General features: G+C 49.1%; 1 protein-coding gene across 4 annotated transcripts in view; it reads left to right on the top strand.

The window, feature by feature from the left end:
• Nucleotides 1-15,904, top strand: part of Arhgap39 (Rho GTPase activating protein 39) — a 78,192-nt gene that overhangs the window by 13,539 nt on the left and 48,749 nt on the right. Inside the window, exon 1 of one of the 4 annotated variants that reach the window (XM_048802361.1) lies at nt 13,237-13,604. The exons of the other annotated variants lie outside the window; for them this stretch is intronic. The gene's annotated coding sequence lies outside the window, so the exon portion shown is untranslated. Of the gene's footprint in view, nt 1-13,236; nt 13,605-15,904 lie in introns of those variants that run through there. 4 annotated transcript variants of the gene reach the window in all.

Here is a 15,904-nt window from a genome sequence, read left to right as displayed (position 1 = left end):
CTGTGCCTTTGGGGTTAGGTGTACAGATGCTGTGAACCAACAGTGAGGAGGCTTGTGCCATCCTCCATGAAGGTTGCGGTGGTGACCATGTGATGTGTGCCTGTGGGGTTGCCAGCAGGATGTGACTGTGCTCGATGCACCTATTTCCCTGCCTGAGGACACATGCTTGACGCCTGTATGCCTTGGGTCCCTGTAAGGCCAGCTGTCTGTGGCAGGATCTGGGGTGAATCCCAAATCAGCTTTTCTCTGGTTCACCTTCCAAGCACAAACCCAGAACCTTGGCTCTCATCTTGGGCTCTGCTTTTTTCTTTTTGGTACTGGGAATTGATCCCAGACGTGCTTAACCACTGAGCTACATCCCCATGCCTTTTTATTTTTTATTTCAAGACAGAGTCTTGCCAAATTGCTTAGGGCCTCGCTGAATTGCTGAGGCTGGCCTCAAACCTGGAATCCTTCTGTCTCAGCCTCCTGAATCTTGGACTCTACTTTTGGAAAAGCCCTATGAAGACTGAGTATAAGCAGCAGGGGACCAGGTCCTGGTGGTTTTCCTTAGCAGACTTGGACTTGCCAGTGGTCTCAGATAGTGTCCAGGCAGATGTGCTTTCAGATGCACTCAGTGCATTTCCCACTTAACAATATTTCAGTCCAGGATGAGCTCATAAGGGACGTAAGCCATGGCAAGGGAAGGAGTAGCTGTGGTTCCTCCCCCCAAAATCTCTGCTCCCATAAGGCCAGATACTGTGCTTAAAGCTCAGCAGTCTGTGTAGTTTTGTGCCTGTGACCCTGTGATGGAGACTAACCCTTTGGGTCATGTTTGAAAAGCTGCTCCCAGAGGGGTGCCCACACACAGGCATCTTGGTCTGGGAACTGGCTTCCCTGCTGGGTTAGGAAGGAGTCTTCAGAGCCCCTGCCTCCATCTGATACTCAGTAACCTCACTTAAAGACGAGATGGGTACTGTGGTGCACGCCTGTAATCCAGCGAGTCAGGAGGCTGAGGCAGGAGGATCGCGAGTTCAAAGCCAGCCTGAGCAACTTAGCAAGGCCCTAAGCAACTCAGTGAGACCCTGTTTCTAAATAAAACATAACATAAAAAATATGAGAAAGACAAACAGCAAGTCAGTACAGATGAAGAGTGAGGGCACACCAGTGTTTCTGCCCATCTCCTCAGGCTTGATGGAAACAGCCAGCCACATGGAAATTGTTGATGTCTGAAGCAAAAAGGTGGCTGGTTGCAGCAGCATTTTGAGGGGTGCTGTCTCCACACCGGCCACCTGGCCTGTCCTACCAATCAGGGTGGAGTGGTGCTCTGGGAGTGCCTGAGAAGGGCAGTGGTCTTGGGAGAGCCACATCCCCAGCCCTGCTGTGGGTAATTTTTAAAGAAAGCACATTGGCTCCAGGTAAGGGTTTCTGACTGGACACAGGCAAATGCTTTCTCTCCCAAAAACTGCTAAATGAATGCTAAACTGATATTTTAAAACTTCACATGGGATGGTCAAAGTGGGAGAAGAGACAAGAGTGATGGAGTTCTGGAAGCTAGAATGCAGACAAGAGAGTGGCAGTTCACTTAGCGTATCTGAGGAAGCCAGATCATGTGCTGGCACTGAGGGAAGCAGATGATGGGTTCCACCTGTGCTGCAGAACCATCAGAATTCTTCAGCATCAAGCTGGGTGTGGTGGAGTGGCACACGCCTGTGTTCCCAGTAGCTGGGGAGGCTGAGGCAGGAGGGTTACAAGTTGGAGGCCAGCCTCAGCAACTTAGTGAGGCCCTAAAGCAACTTAGTGAGATGTGCTGGGACTGGGAATGTGGCTCAGTGGAAGAGTGCTCCTAGGTTCAATCCCCAGTACCACCCCCTACCACCCCACCCCCCCCAACAAAGTCACAAACACGGGAGGTACAAGGGATGTAAAAACCACAAAGGTAAACAGAAGACAAGGTGTTAACAAGAGTGATCAAGAAGGTTTGAGATGATCTTGGAGAACCTCTAGAAACAAACAGTTGTTGCATCCCATGACTGAACACTCAAGGTCACTTCAGGTGATCTGGGCTGCACAAAATAATCACACAGAGACAGAGAAATACCTTTTTCTTTGGGTCTTGTGACGGCTCCTCTGACCTTAGGGGTCCATGGAAAGAGAGTGAGGAGCACGTGCTGAACCCTTTTATTGGGGAGAAGCCATTCAAATGAGGCAAGGGGTAGGATTTCAAAGGAACAGTTGAGTGTAACTCAGCCCCTGCTGGTGACACCTACACCTGGAGCCATGCCTCATTATCAGAGCTGGGCAGTGCCCAAGTCACTGCTACGTGCACTGCCATGACAGACTAAGGCAACAATTGGTCAGAAGCTGGTATTTCAGGACTTAAGGGTGTTTGCATCCAGGGCAGCTCCTGACAAACAATAGTTGAAACTTATAAAAACTTCCCACCAATAAGGCTGGGGTATACTCAGTGGTAGAACACGAGCCTTAGTACACGCAAGGCCCTGGGTTCCACCCAGCACTGCAGAAAACAAAGTTCCACCAATAGGCTTAGTGTCCAGGTGCTCATGGTTGAGAGACTAGAAGACATTTGTCAAGAACACAGCAAAGATGGTTGATAAGATGGGAAAATGACAGTGAAGTTGGTTGAAATGAGGAAGATTGGATGTACGACTTTAAGATACATTTGATTTTCAGCCCCAGAAGGGAAAAATAGAATGGAAAAGAGGTAATATTTGAAGATCTGTCAGCTTCAGAATATTATAGAACTGGTAAGAGATTTGAATCCATAGGTGGTGAAATTATAGCTTACAGTCATCCCCTTGTTCCGTGAGGATACTGTCCAAGTCCCCCAGAGATGCTGAAAATGCAGATAGCACCGCGCCTCATCTATATGCTATGTTTTCTCTTATACCTGCATACATAGTCTAGTATCGTCCCTCTAACTAGCTTGTGTCATTCACTGTGGCCATGCCTTTATAGTTTGAGGTGCACCAGCAAAATTAGCATGACTTTCTTTTTCCTTCACCACAGTTCCTTGGGTAGATTTGTTTGTACTATAGCTGTTAGCAAACTCAGCACTCAGTTTTCTCTCTTTCCTCATGTTGTGAACTTTGACCTTTTCACTTAAAGGAAGCATTTTACAACTTCTGTTTGGCTCAACTGAATCACCAGTGTCACTGCTCCTGCTTTGAGGGCCATTAACATGGTTCTTACTGCAGCACAGCCTCCCAGAGCTGACTATTGAAGCCATGATGGTCTTTTCAACTTGCCTGAAATACCGCCCTTTTTAATTATGCCAGAAAGTGAAGCCGGTGGCCTTTGGGCACTTGTGGCAGTGGGAGCAGCAGTAGTTGCTTCCCAGAGCCTCTGCAGGGGAGTCAGTTCATGCTACACTGCAGACTCATACTTTTATGATTACTGCACTTAAAGCTACAGATTTTGAAAGTATTCTACTAGCAAACTGTACAAACAGTTGAATACTGGCAGTTATTACACCATCCAAAAGGAACCAATTAAACTCATTTGTTCCAATATCTGAAAGACTCCTGGCAGTGCACCGTGGAGTCTGCCTTCCCAGTACTTTGCCCATGACAGTGGAGCTGTCTGATGGCTCTTGTGTTGTCTGGGGTACTCTATAGAGCTCCTGGGCCACAGCTACCTGGCAGGTTTTCTGGGCTGCTCACACAGCGCCATCAACCTTGGTGGCATTGTCACCAAAAATCAGGATTCAGTGAAAGTTCAGAGGTGACAAGTCTGTGTGCATTCCAGGGAAGGACTCTGGGAGAGGTTGAGCCAAGACAACACCATAGGATGGGTAGGTTTTACTGGCAGGGTGAGCTCCTGGTCCTTCCTTGAGTTTTGGGCCTTGTGCTCAGATGTTATGGGTATGAGTGCACTTAGCTGGTAATCGCCAGCCACAGGGCTTTGCTTAGCTCTACTGGCACCCACAGCAACCCTTAGCTGTTGAAGTAGGTAGGGATGGCTCCTTGACCCCATGGCTGGTGCCATGGGGCAGTGCTAATGATGCATGTTCACCCCAGGCCTATGCTCACCCTGTTGTATCAGGCACTAGGACAATTGATTTGGGACCAGAATCTGACAAACCAGAGTCTGCATAGAATAGTCTTAGAGTAGCAACAAGGGCAGCCGTTACATTTCCACAAGGAGCTCTAGCTCTGTAATGAAGTTGAACTTCTACCTGTCTGTCTGTCTATCTATCTATCTATCTATCTATCTATCTATCTATCTATGTGGTGCTAAGGATCGAACCCAGTGCTTCACACATGCGAGGCAAGCGCTCAACCACTGAGCTACAACCCCAGCCTGAAGCTGAACTTTTAAGGGCTGGGGATGCGACACAGTGGTAGAACACTGGCCTAGTATGCCTGAGGCATTGGGTTCAAGCTCCAGCCCCTCAAAAAAAGAAAAAAAAATCAAGTTGAACTTTGAAAGGTGAATCTGCCACTGAAGGTTAAGGTGGGCAGGAACTACTAGAGGCAGCTGAGAGTTATTGTGCTGACTTCACACCTGCCTGTTTTTTATTATTGAAAAAGAATGAAGGTAAGAAAAATGATCCTGAGAATTGAGTTAGCTTTCCAAATGCTGTGGCATTTAGGACAGATAACAGATCAAGAATGATGGATAGCCCTGTGACCATGTTGGGGTCTCTCCCTGGTGGTTATGCTGGGGAGAGCCAGCTGAGGGGGCTGTGGGAGGCAGCAGAGCTGGGTTGGGCTGAATGTGAGGGATGAGCTGGTAAGAGTACTAGTCCAGTGTAGTTTGGTGGGGCCTGTGGTGCCCTCCAGGACCAGGTTCCAAGGCAGTGGAAAGACCTGTGGGAAAGGATCTGGCCTCCTGGAGGAGGACACAGTCCTGGGCAGTGTAGAAGGAAGCTGCATGTTCTCTTAAGGCAAGATAGAAGTGATTGCTGCCTTGGCTAGTGGACATTCCTGGTGACCAAACTGCTCTTGAGCTAGATCACAGACATATTTGTAAGGCCACACCTGAGCATAAGTCCTAGATAGACTTATGGTTGGGCTGCTCTGGCCCAAGGCATTTGCATGTTTTGTTTCTTCTCTCCGTCAGTTGGATGAGATATTTTGCTTTCCCTTCTCTGGGCTTCTTCCCTTAGAATCCTCTCAGCACAACGGAGGCATGCAGTATGTGTGTTCATGTACCTTCTTTTCATTTCATGTGGAGAAGCAGCTGCTTCTGTTGTGTGCCGATTCCAGATTCAATTTAAAACTCAATGATTCTGATTTTTCTGTTATAATATTTCATGGTATGAAGCAGTACTCTAACCAAAGCATGATTTGAACATGAACTTGATGATATTGATAGTTCACTAAAATGCTTTTAAGCTTCAAATCAGAAGTGACTGGTTTTTGAAATGCTAAGCTTCATGAAGAACTTCCTGGGTTGGATATATAGCTCACATCTTAAATGAAAAGTAAGTAAAGGGGCTGGGGTTATAGCTCAGTAGTAGGGTGCTTGCCTAGCATGTGTAAGCACTGGGTTTGATCCTCAACACCACATAAAAATAAATAAATAAAACAAAGGTATATTAAAAAAGGAAGTAAAAAATATTGTGACTAGGAAACATGATTGCCAGAGTAGAGTATTGTTGCTTCTTTCTTTTCTCTTTGAATTTCTAATACTTGGGATTAGATTTGTGAGAAATATGCCCAAGAGTTACACAGGCATCAGTGGCTCTTCTTTCAGCTCCTGAGGCCCTGCCACACAGGCCTGGGCTCAGCACTGACTATCTGGGCTGTCATGTGGCCTTCCCACATGTAGCCCAGCACCGGGGTCCTCATCCAGCACCCGGGTTCCCCCTGAGGAGATGGTCCTCTGCAGAGCATGTCTGGATGGAGGGCAGTGGTCCAGCCAGCTGTCTATGAGAGACAGAGGTACCCACCACCAAAATTCTCTGGTGTACATGAGAGTGGGAGACATGGCTGTGGACCTGGGCCTAGGCTGGGCTCTGCTGTACCATATGCCCAGATGCCTCACTTTGCTGGCTTTGAGGGGACAAGTCTGTGCTCTCACTGGAACTTATAGCCCCTGTATATGCTCAGGCTGCCAGACAGAGGCAGTGCAAGCACAAGTGAGTGCTGAGATTGTGGTGGAGTGTGGTGGGTTGCTGCAGCCAGAAGAGGCCTGGGCCAGGGCCAGCCATGGCTGCAGGCATTTTAAAAAAGATGACGGGGTTGGATATTGATGGAACAGGTCTCTGGAGGCCAGATGCCCAGGAGGCAGAATCCTGCAGGGGAAGGACAAGAGCCAGCTTGCACAACTCAGGGCACCATCCAGGGCTCCAGATCAGTGGTTTTTGTTCCCCAAAGTGGAGGCTAGAAGACAGGGTTGGTGAAAGGCTGTCAGTGATTGGAAGTCTGAATCCTCTCCCTGGCATCCTTGTGTTGACAGCTGTCCCCCATCTGAATTTTTTCTCTAGAGACAGGTTCCAGGGAAAAGGGAGGTATTGGTAGTGGTCTCTGGTCCAGTTGAGGGGTGGAATCCTGTGCCCAGAACCCTGGCAGCCAGGCCTTTCTCTCTCTACTGGGTTCTGCAGTCATCCCAGAAAGAAACAGAGGTCTTAACCAGTGGGCCCAAGAGATGGTATAGCCACACTGCAAGGACCAGACACACCACATCTCAGAGATGTGAAACCCAGCTTCCAACAGGACAGACTGGCTCACTTCCCAGAGGTGGACTGTGCAGGGAGATGAATGTCAGAAGTCACAGGAGAGTCCTCAGGGTGAGAGCCTGTCCGCCCATGAAGTGAGCAGGGTGCTGTGAAAGGCAGGAGAGCAGGAACGGGAACAGGAAGATGCCTGCAGAAAGACAGGTAGGAAGGGGTGTGGGTCCATCCCTGTTTCTGCAACAAAGACTTCAGCCCCAGTGACAGGAGTACAGTAGGTGTCCCTCACAGTCTGGGAGCTAGAAGTCCACAGTGTTGGCCCTGTCTTCCGTGCTGCCTTCCGTTTCCTCGGGTGGCAGAGTATGTGGACGGTGGAGTCCTTGGGACTTAACCAGGGCCCACCTTTGCACACCATCATGTTGGGTTTAGGTTCTAGCATGTGGATTTTGGAGGATGCAATACCTACAGGTTTATTTAAGATGGAAGGGAAGGTAACCTTCCTCTGAGCTGGCAGCTGCCCTTCAGTGGGAGGTGGTTCCTGCAGATAGGGTGTTCCATCAACTCTCAGGGCTCCTCAGATCTGAGAGCTGCCTTATGCCTTTTTTTTGGCGGGGGGGAGGCGGGCTGGGGCACCGGGAATTGAACTCAGGGGCACTCAACCACTGAGCCACATCCCCAGCCCTATTTTGTGTTTTATTTAGAGACAGGGTCTCACTGAGTTGCTTAGGGCCTTACTTTTGCTGAGGCTGGCTTTGAACTCCTGATCCTCCTGCCTCAGCCTCCCAAGCCACTGGGATTCCAGATGTGTGCCATTGTGCCCAGCTGCTTTATGCCTTTGTTGGGACCAAAGCTGCTTGGTTCACCCGAGACTGCTGCTGTTTCTTGCCTGGTACTGCCTGTCTTCCTTTCCCATTTGGCAATATTCTCATGACAGCAGGTTTCTTATTTAGGGCCCTGGTCCTCTCATTGCTGTCAGTCCATGTATTGGGAGGTGTTTTGTCTGTCCTGTCTGCCCACTTGCCTGGTTCATTCTTTGTCCCCGAGACTGACTCAGGCACTTGGGTGGGGAGCCTGGCTGAGGGGTGGCTTCAGCCCTTTGACATTTGTTGAGAGCTTCGTGCTTTGGGGTGTGGTCAGTTGCACAGTTTCAGAAATTTCCCATGGGCAGTTGAAGGAATCAGTATTTCCTCCCTCTGATGCAGTATTCTGCATGCCCACCAGAGAAAGCCTGGCTGAGTGTGTTGTCTCCCTGCAACAGCACACGTTAACTCTGCCATGCCTCCTCCTCTGTCCACGTTGCCTTCTGTGCTGTGACGCTGTGCACCAGGTCCAGAGGCACCCATCCACTGTGTTGCTGAAGCCTTCTGTCAGCACTGAGGGAGCCACACAGCAGTTCCATTTCTGGCTTTCTGAATTTCATGCCTTTATGTGTTATTATTTTAAAAATTTTATTTGTTTTGTTTTTAGTTATCAATGAATCTTTATTTTATTTATTTATATGCAATGTTGAGAATCAAACATAGTGCTTTACGTATGCTAGGCAAATTGTCTACCACTGCACTATGACCTGAGCACCACTGTTTATTTTTGGTGGGGATGGAACCCAGGGGCACTCTGCCAGTGAGCCACATCCTAACCCCTTTTGTTTTTTATGTTGAGACAGGATCTCATTAAGTTGCCAAGGGCCTTGCTAAATTGCTGAGCCTGGCTTTGAACTTGTGATCCTCCTGGCTCAAAGTCCTGAGCAGCCGGGATTACAGGTGTGCACCACCATGCCCAGTTCATGCCCTGCATTTTAGATGTGTCTCCTCTAAGAACACAAAGTCTTGCATCATTTAAGGAGGGGGACGTTCTGAGAAGTTTTCCGTGAAGTAACCTTGTTGTGTGGACATTAAGAGTGAACCTAGGGGCAGGGTTGTGGCTCAGTGGTAGAGCACTTGACTAGTACATGAGGTTCGATCCTCAGCACCACATAAAAAAATTAATTAATTAGATAAAGGTATAAAAAATGCAATAACATTTTTAAAAAAGAAAGAAAAAAGAGTGAGCCTTGATGGGGTGGATGGCTACAGAGTCACCCAGTCCTGTGGGACTGCTGTTCTGGGTGTTGTGCGGCACATGACTGCATCTGGATCTTTTCTCTTTTTTTATTAGTCATTTTATTTATTTTAATTAGGTATATAAGACAGTAGAATGCATTTTGATTCATTGTATACAATTGCAGCACAACTTTTCATTTCTCTGGCTGTACACGATGTAGCGTCATACCCCATGTGCAGTCATACATGTACCTGGGGTAAATGATTCCACCATCTTTCCTGCCCCCATGCATCTGGATCTTTGAAGGTCTCGCCTGACAGCCTCTGTCTTTACCAGACCCCCCTGGTCCATTTATATTTATTATGATTGTAATACTGTGCTTGAATTTATTTAGGTAGGTAGTTGTCAGTGGATTATTTGTTTATTTATTTGTGGTGCTGAGAATCAAACCCAGGGTCTCACACATGCCAGGCAAGTGCTCTACCACTGAGCCACAACCCCAGCCCCTTGAATTTATTTTTGCTATCTTACTTTGTACTGTCCTGTCATTTTGGGGACAGTTCGCTTTCCTTTTTTGGCCTCTCAGTTATTTTTTGTTTATTTTATTTCTGTTGTGTATTAGAATTTACTCACTCATCTCCAGTATGGTTACAAGTGGATGTTTTAACATGCAGAACCCATTTATCAAAATCTAAAATTCATCTACATTTTTGCCCTCCTTAAATACCTGAGGCTTTAGAACCTTTGTGTCCGGCTATGTGCGTCCCATGGCAGGTCCTGCCTGTCTGAGCTCCAGCCGTCACCGTGTTCACCTACCTGACTTTCAGGAGTCTTGAGGGCGGGATGTGGCTCTCCTTCCAGCCCACCATAGACCCTCTGAGGTCTGGCTTCTGCGGGTTCCTCTGTGGATTTCTTTTTCCCCTGCTTTCATGCAATCTGTAAGCACAGCTCAAGGTCAGCTGCTGGTCCAGGCCCTCAGAGGCCACACTCTGGTCCCTCCCTTTCTCCAGGTTCCTGTTTTCCTTAATCTTTGCTCTCTTGAGTTCTGAACATTCTTGGTAACTTATCAGTGGATTTTCTGTGTCACTGGAGGAGCATCCAAGGAGGTTCCCCAAAGGGGAGAGAGGGACCTAATTTGGCCTGGGTAGGCTCTTGACTTCTTACAGAAAATAATTTTGGGCACATTAGAGTTCAGTGAAAGAAAGCATTGGGACAGTGTATGCACTTAGCAAGAGGGAGTATGCATGTGAGAGGGGGAGATCTGCTTTCAGGGTCTTGGGCTCCTCTTTTACAGGGAGCTCTGAGGAATGGCATGGCATTCCTGCTTCTGGATCCCAAATGCTACAGTGTCACATGCTCTCAGGGTCTGGAGTTTGACATAGTCCCCCATCTAGATGGTGGAATGTGCCTACATTACAGGTTTCTTAAAATGCATATCCCTTTGAACATGTAGTTTTGCAGACCATCAGTGTACTTAAACTTTAATCAAAATAGGCAGCTTTTATAAGCTTTATAAGGTTTGTAGATTTTTCAAGAATATGGGAGTGACAGGCCCAGAGGAAAATACTAGTCTGTGAAGTCAGTCAATCATGGGCTTTTAGAGCCTCACAAGTCTCCTTCTCTCTCCTTTCTCCTGCATCTGTCTTCGGGCCCTCTGTCTTGCCTCAGCAGCAGTTCTCGTCTATTTGTCATCAGAGGGTGGGTTGAAACCATGCAGTTCATCATTCTGATATAAGGCAAGGTTTTCTTCAAAAACGTTGACTTCCAGGCTGACATTGAAGCATGGCTCCCGGCCAGGGCTGACTTCTCTCCTGGAGGAAACATCCCTGGGCACAGAGAGGCCTTTCTCATTCCTCCCAGTCAGTAGTTGCAGAAGACTGGCAGCTCTGGGAGTCTCCCCAGCCTCTGCCTCTTGCTGGGATTCCACGTTGTACTAGCCTGAAGACTTTAGGGAAGAGGCTCTGGCAGGTGCATCTTCTGAAGGAACACGCTTCTCAAGTTCACCAGCAGTTTTCTGAAGCGATTCCCTCGGGGGCACCAGGATTCCCCTGAGTTCTGTAGGATAAGTGTTTTTTCATGCTGGCCCTTAACATTGTGTCATACATTATTACCTTTCAGTCTTCCTGACCAAGTGGTCCTTGCTCAGGACTTCTGAGAAACACACCAGCACACTGGGCCACCCACTGAACTGGCCCTGCCATGTTTTTGCCTAAAACAGTGGTTGTTTTATCTCTTATGAAAACTAGAAATGAGCGCTCAGCTCCTGTTGGTCAATGTGCTCAAGAACCTCTAGCAGCCGGGCCTGCAGCAGGAAGCTTGCCATTGCTCATGCCCAGAGAGGGCTTTTCTCTCCCTGTTTTGGCTGACCTTGGACTCCTCACTCCTGTCTCTTTCCTTAGTGCTTTTCTCCAAGTGTCCTCCCTGGGGAGGACTGTATTATTCTTCCTGCTTCTGGGAGTCGGAGAACTTTGGTCTGAGAATCTGTTGACTGCAAGTCCTGGGGCCATAGAGACAACTGTAGATTTCTGTTGATGTGTGTGGAGAGGCTCACTAGGAAGACCTCTGGATGTGGCCCTCCTTGGACACATGGACAGTTCAGAGAGGATGTGCAGATGCGATCTGGGATGCTACCTGAACGCAGGAAGACTTCCAGTAGTACCACAGGGCAGGTGGCCCAGGGCCACATTGTGATAGTAGCCAGGGCAGTGTGGAAGGAGGACAAACCCACAGAGCTCTGGGCAGGCACCTTGAAGGTGCCAGGTAGTGACCCCAGCTTCCACAGGTCTCTCTTGTCCCTGGTATTTTCAGATGCTGTTCAGTTTCCCAGGTTTTCCCCTGGAGAGTGGGAAGGGCCACAAAGATGGTCTTGGCCTTTGACTTCCCAGCCCAGCCTGGGGCACAGGGGCCACCCCAGTGAATGAAACTACAGGGATTCCTGCTGGTCAGTGGCAGGGCTCCTTTCCTGTCCTAACAGTCACCATCAAACCAGTACCTGGTGTCCACATTGCAGGAATTGATGTTTGGGAGGTGCCAGGGCAGCCGGGAGCAGCCTGGACCAAAGTCAGGGTTAAGAGGCGCACAGCACATTTGATGGTAGGCTCCTTCACACACGTGCCACAGTCTTGTGCTTGCACACATGTGTACACACATGCACATGTGCTCACACATGGCCCGCCAGCCTTAGACATGTGTCGGGAGAGATGGGCGAGGGACCTGGTCTGCTTGAGGTGCTGCCAGCCCCAGAAGCAGATTTCTGTTTCCGGGGGCTCATTCTCCAAACATACCCCATCAGGGGCTGGCACAGAGTGTCTTCTGTTCCAGAACTCTGTGTAGGAGGTTGGAACCAAGAACCTTCTCGCCTACTCATGACCAGAGCTTAGCTGCACCGAGGAATGAGTGGGGTGGGGAGCAGCTATGGGGTATGGCAGGAGAGCCTGGTGCTGCTGTGTGAGTGGCTTCTTTCCTGCTCCTGTGTGTCTACGACCATGCAGGCACTGTGGTCAGTGGACAGGCCTGCTCTGCACCTTCCTGGGACAGGCCTGGCCCCAGCTGCCAGGTGTCTTCTTTCTTTTACAGTGCTGGGAATTGGATGTAGGGCCTCATGCATATTGGGCAAATATTGTAGCACTGAGCTATATCCCCAGCCTAGCTTCTGCCGGTGGTATTGACATTGCTCAGGCTAGTGACTCTAGCTGCTCTTTTTGCTCAATAGTAGAGCACCCCTAGGTTCAATTCCCAGTACCACAAATAAAATATAAAATGGGAGCTTATGTTAGATTGTAAAACATAATCTTGCTCCTGTTCCTGCCCCTTTTTGTCTTTTTAGTTCATTCATACTTTTCAGATGATAACCTTCTTTCCCAGGGCTCTGACATGGCCCATCAGGAGTGAAGTGAGCCAGTCAGGCTCCTGGATCTCTGAGGGGCCTGCTCTCCTCAGGTGTCCGTCCTGGTACTCAGTGACACTGGGCAGGCATGTCCTGATCCTCAGGAGCAAGTGACAGGTGAGAAGGAAGACCAGGATCATGATGTGGAAGTGCTTCTGTGAAGACATCAAGCAGTCACTTCATTCTAAAACCATGTGGACTCACTAAGCAGCCGCCTGGCCCTGGAGTTGCAGCAGTGAACAGAGACCTTGTTCTTTGGAGGGTTTTTAAATGGTCGATTGTGAAGAGACTTAGCAAGAGCAATGCCCTGTTCCACATGGTGCTGTGTGGTGCTCCCCTCCTTCATAGGACCTTGGTCTTCCCCTGATCCCAGGCCAGACTTGGATTGGCACCTAGGAGGAGGAGGGTTTGGGCCGTGAGGTGGGTCTGTGTCCTGATGCCCATCTCCAGGAATTGTCAGGTGCAGGCTGAGTCCAGAGGCTCAGCTGGTGTTTAGGCAGTGACAATTCTCACACACTGCCATGAGGTGGCTCCCAACCACACTCTTTCCTCTGTGAGGTTTGGTGGGACATCTTCCTTTCTCCTTCCCAGAAGCATTTCCAAAGCAGGTCCTTACTTACGGTATTGATCTCACAACTTGCCAACCTGCTGGATCCCAGAGTTAGACTCAGTGTGGCCCTCCAGGGGAGAGGCTGGAGAAAGCAGCCTCCCAAGGCAGTGGACACCAGGAGTGCCCAGCTGCTCTCTGAGCCTACGCTGCGCTGAGCCAGTCACAGGCTTGGGGCTGAGAGAATGGGCCATTGTGCCCTGTGCACAGTCAGGCTTTCAGGGCATGAACCAGCTCATTGTGCAGGACTTGGAAAGCTGCTTGTAGACAATCTTAAGAGTGGAACTTCGGCCTCTGGAAATGCTAGCTGAGCAAAGACTTGTTCCTCCTAATTCCTCCTTGAAACTCACTGAAACAAACAAAAAATGAAGAGCAGGAAACAACATATCATCCACAGTGGTTTGAAGCAGCTACAGCCAAGGATGCCAGCCAGACAGGGAAGAACAGCCATGGTGAGCTGGGGGTCGCAGCACTGGGCTCGCAGGACTGGGCTCGTGTCGAGCAAGAAGGGTTGCAAAGCACAGTGCTGGTGAGCACTTGGGCTCAGTGCTGGTGAGCCCTGCTACCAGATGGGCCTGTGGTTCAGGGGCAGTTTTGTGTGCCCTAGGCTGGGCTCTGTGCTGCTGAGCCCTGCTACCAGACGGGCCTGTGGTTGAGGGGCAGCTGTGTGGAGCCTAGGCTGAGCATCTGTGAGTGAGGCAGGCCCAAGTAGGCGCTCTACCTGTTTTCAGCGAGATCCAGACTCCTAATAGGGTGGGATGGGACAGATGTGTTGGCTCACACCTGTGATCACAGAGGCTCTGGAGGCTGAGGCAGGAGGATCACAAATTCAAAGCCAGCCTCAGTAACTTAGACCCAAATAATAAAATAAAAAGGGCTGGGGTTGTGGCTCATTATTTAAGCTCCTCTGGGTTTAATTCCTGTTACCAAAACAGAAATAAGCAAACAAACTAGGGTGAAATGGGGAAGGAGAGAAAGGGGGAGTCTCCAACTGCTACTAGGTACCCATCTTAGCAGTTTCTTAGATTTGGCTCCCCTGGTGTATGGGCCAAGAAGAGGCCTCTTCTCCTGACCCTTGACTCCACTGAACCTCTGAAGTGGGCTGATAGTCCCTGTCTGAGGAGCTTGGGCCCCTGGGTGTGGTTGCCCCCCCCCCCAGTGTACAGAGACGGGATGGCCTACGCAAGGAGGCAAGATGGGGACACAGGCCAGTGCAGGGCCCTGGATGCCTTCTTAGGCTTTACCTGAGCCACTAGGAAAGAAGCTTCTTGGGGGTCAGTGCAGCTTGGGAGGTTTGGGGTCTTGTACAGCCTGCCTGCCAGAGCAGCCACTCAAAGCATGGAGAGGCCTTAGCCTCCTGAGGGCCCTGAATGGCGTGGGGCCCAGAGAGCTGCTGTGGCTCCTGTCTCCACAACTAGAGAACCTGCTAAGACCAGAAACTTGCCTCCACAGAGACCAGGAAGAAAGTTTGGTGGAGGAGCAATCTGGAATGATACCCGGTTTGAGGGCGCTTCCCTTTCCTTATTTAAAGGTATAGGAGTTTGGTGCAGCTCAGTGAGAGAGTACCTGCCTAGCATGCGCAAAGCCTAGGCTCCATCCCTAGCACCACAAAATAAAGAATGAAAAAAAACGTGATGATCCAGAGGCCTCAGGCACCCTCATGTGGACGCTGGTAGGAGAGGAAGAGTAAAGGGAAAGAGCACAGCCGAAAAAGAATAAACAAAGTTGCAGCCCAGGAAGCAGAATGGAACCTTCTCTGTATTAAGTACAAAATTCAAACTGCATGAATAGGGAAGAGAGAGTTCCAAAACAGTGAGCTGGCAGAGCTCGGAAGAACAAACAGTGAAGCCATTACCGCATGAGGCCCCCTTAGCAGGAATAAGGGGCCAGGCTGCTGGGGAGAAGAATGGAAGCAGAAAGGGCAGCAGGGCGACTGTAGCTCCCAGCAGTTGTGAGGGATGCCAGAGCAGGAGCACTCTGGGTGAAGGAAGCTGAGTGCACATTGAAGGGCAGGTTTTACTCCTGGAAGAACTGGCTGCACAATGACCAACAGTGCTGGGCCTGTGGCACACACCTGTAATCCCAGCTAGGCTAAGGCAGGAGGATTTAAGTTTGAAGCCAGCTTGGACACTTAGCAAGACCTCTTCCAAAATATCCAAAATAAAAAGGGCTGAGGATGTAGCTTAGTAGCAGCACACCCCTGGGTTTAATAACCAGTACAAACGAAACAAGAACAAAAAGACCAGTGTTCCTGAGCATTTGGGAAATGTTCTTCCTATAAACCCAGCCACCTGGCTCACAGCATCAGTCTACTCCAGAAGGCAGCAGAGCAGAGCCTTACAGTTCTGAGAAGGGGAGAGAAAATTGTCATTCCCAGAATTCACATGGAGCCAAGTTGCCATGAGGGTGTGGTATGGCAGGAAAGCTTCAGGGGGAGCCTGCAGAACCTGTGGAAGACCTCGTCAAAGGTGCAGTATGTAAGGAAAGCAAACACTGAACTTTGAGGCAGAACAACTGAAAGCTGTGGTTATAGAAGAGAGTGTGATGATTTAAGACTCTGATAATGTCTTAAATTTAAAACAAATTGTGTTTAGAGAGAAATCAAAGGCTAAGACTACTGCCTGTAATTTTGAAAGCTATGCATGAGTAGATAAATGACTAAAATGAATAAGTGAAAAGAAATTAAAAGGCTAGGCTTTAATCATTTTGACTGAAATTGGGAACAAAACAAAAATGCTTACTATTTTGATTT

This window comes from Marmota marmota, unplaced genomic scaffold (assembly GCF_001458135.2).
Source record: "Marmota marmota marmota unplaced genomic scaffold, marMar, whole genome shotgun sequence".
Classification (NCBI taxonomy): domain Eukaryota; kingdom Metazoa; phylum Chordata; class Mammalia; order Rodentia; family Sciuridae; genus Marmota; species Marmota marmota.
The sequence above is the reverse complement of the archived record's forward strand: the minus strand, read 5'-3'. Positions and strand labels throughout refer to the sequence as shown.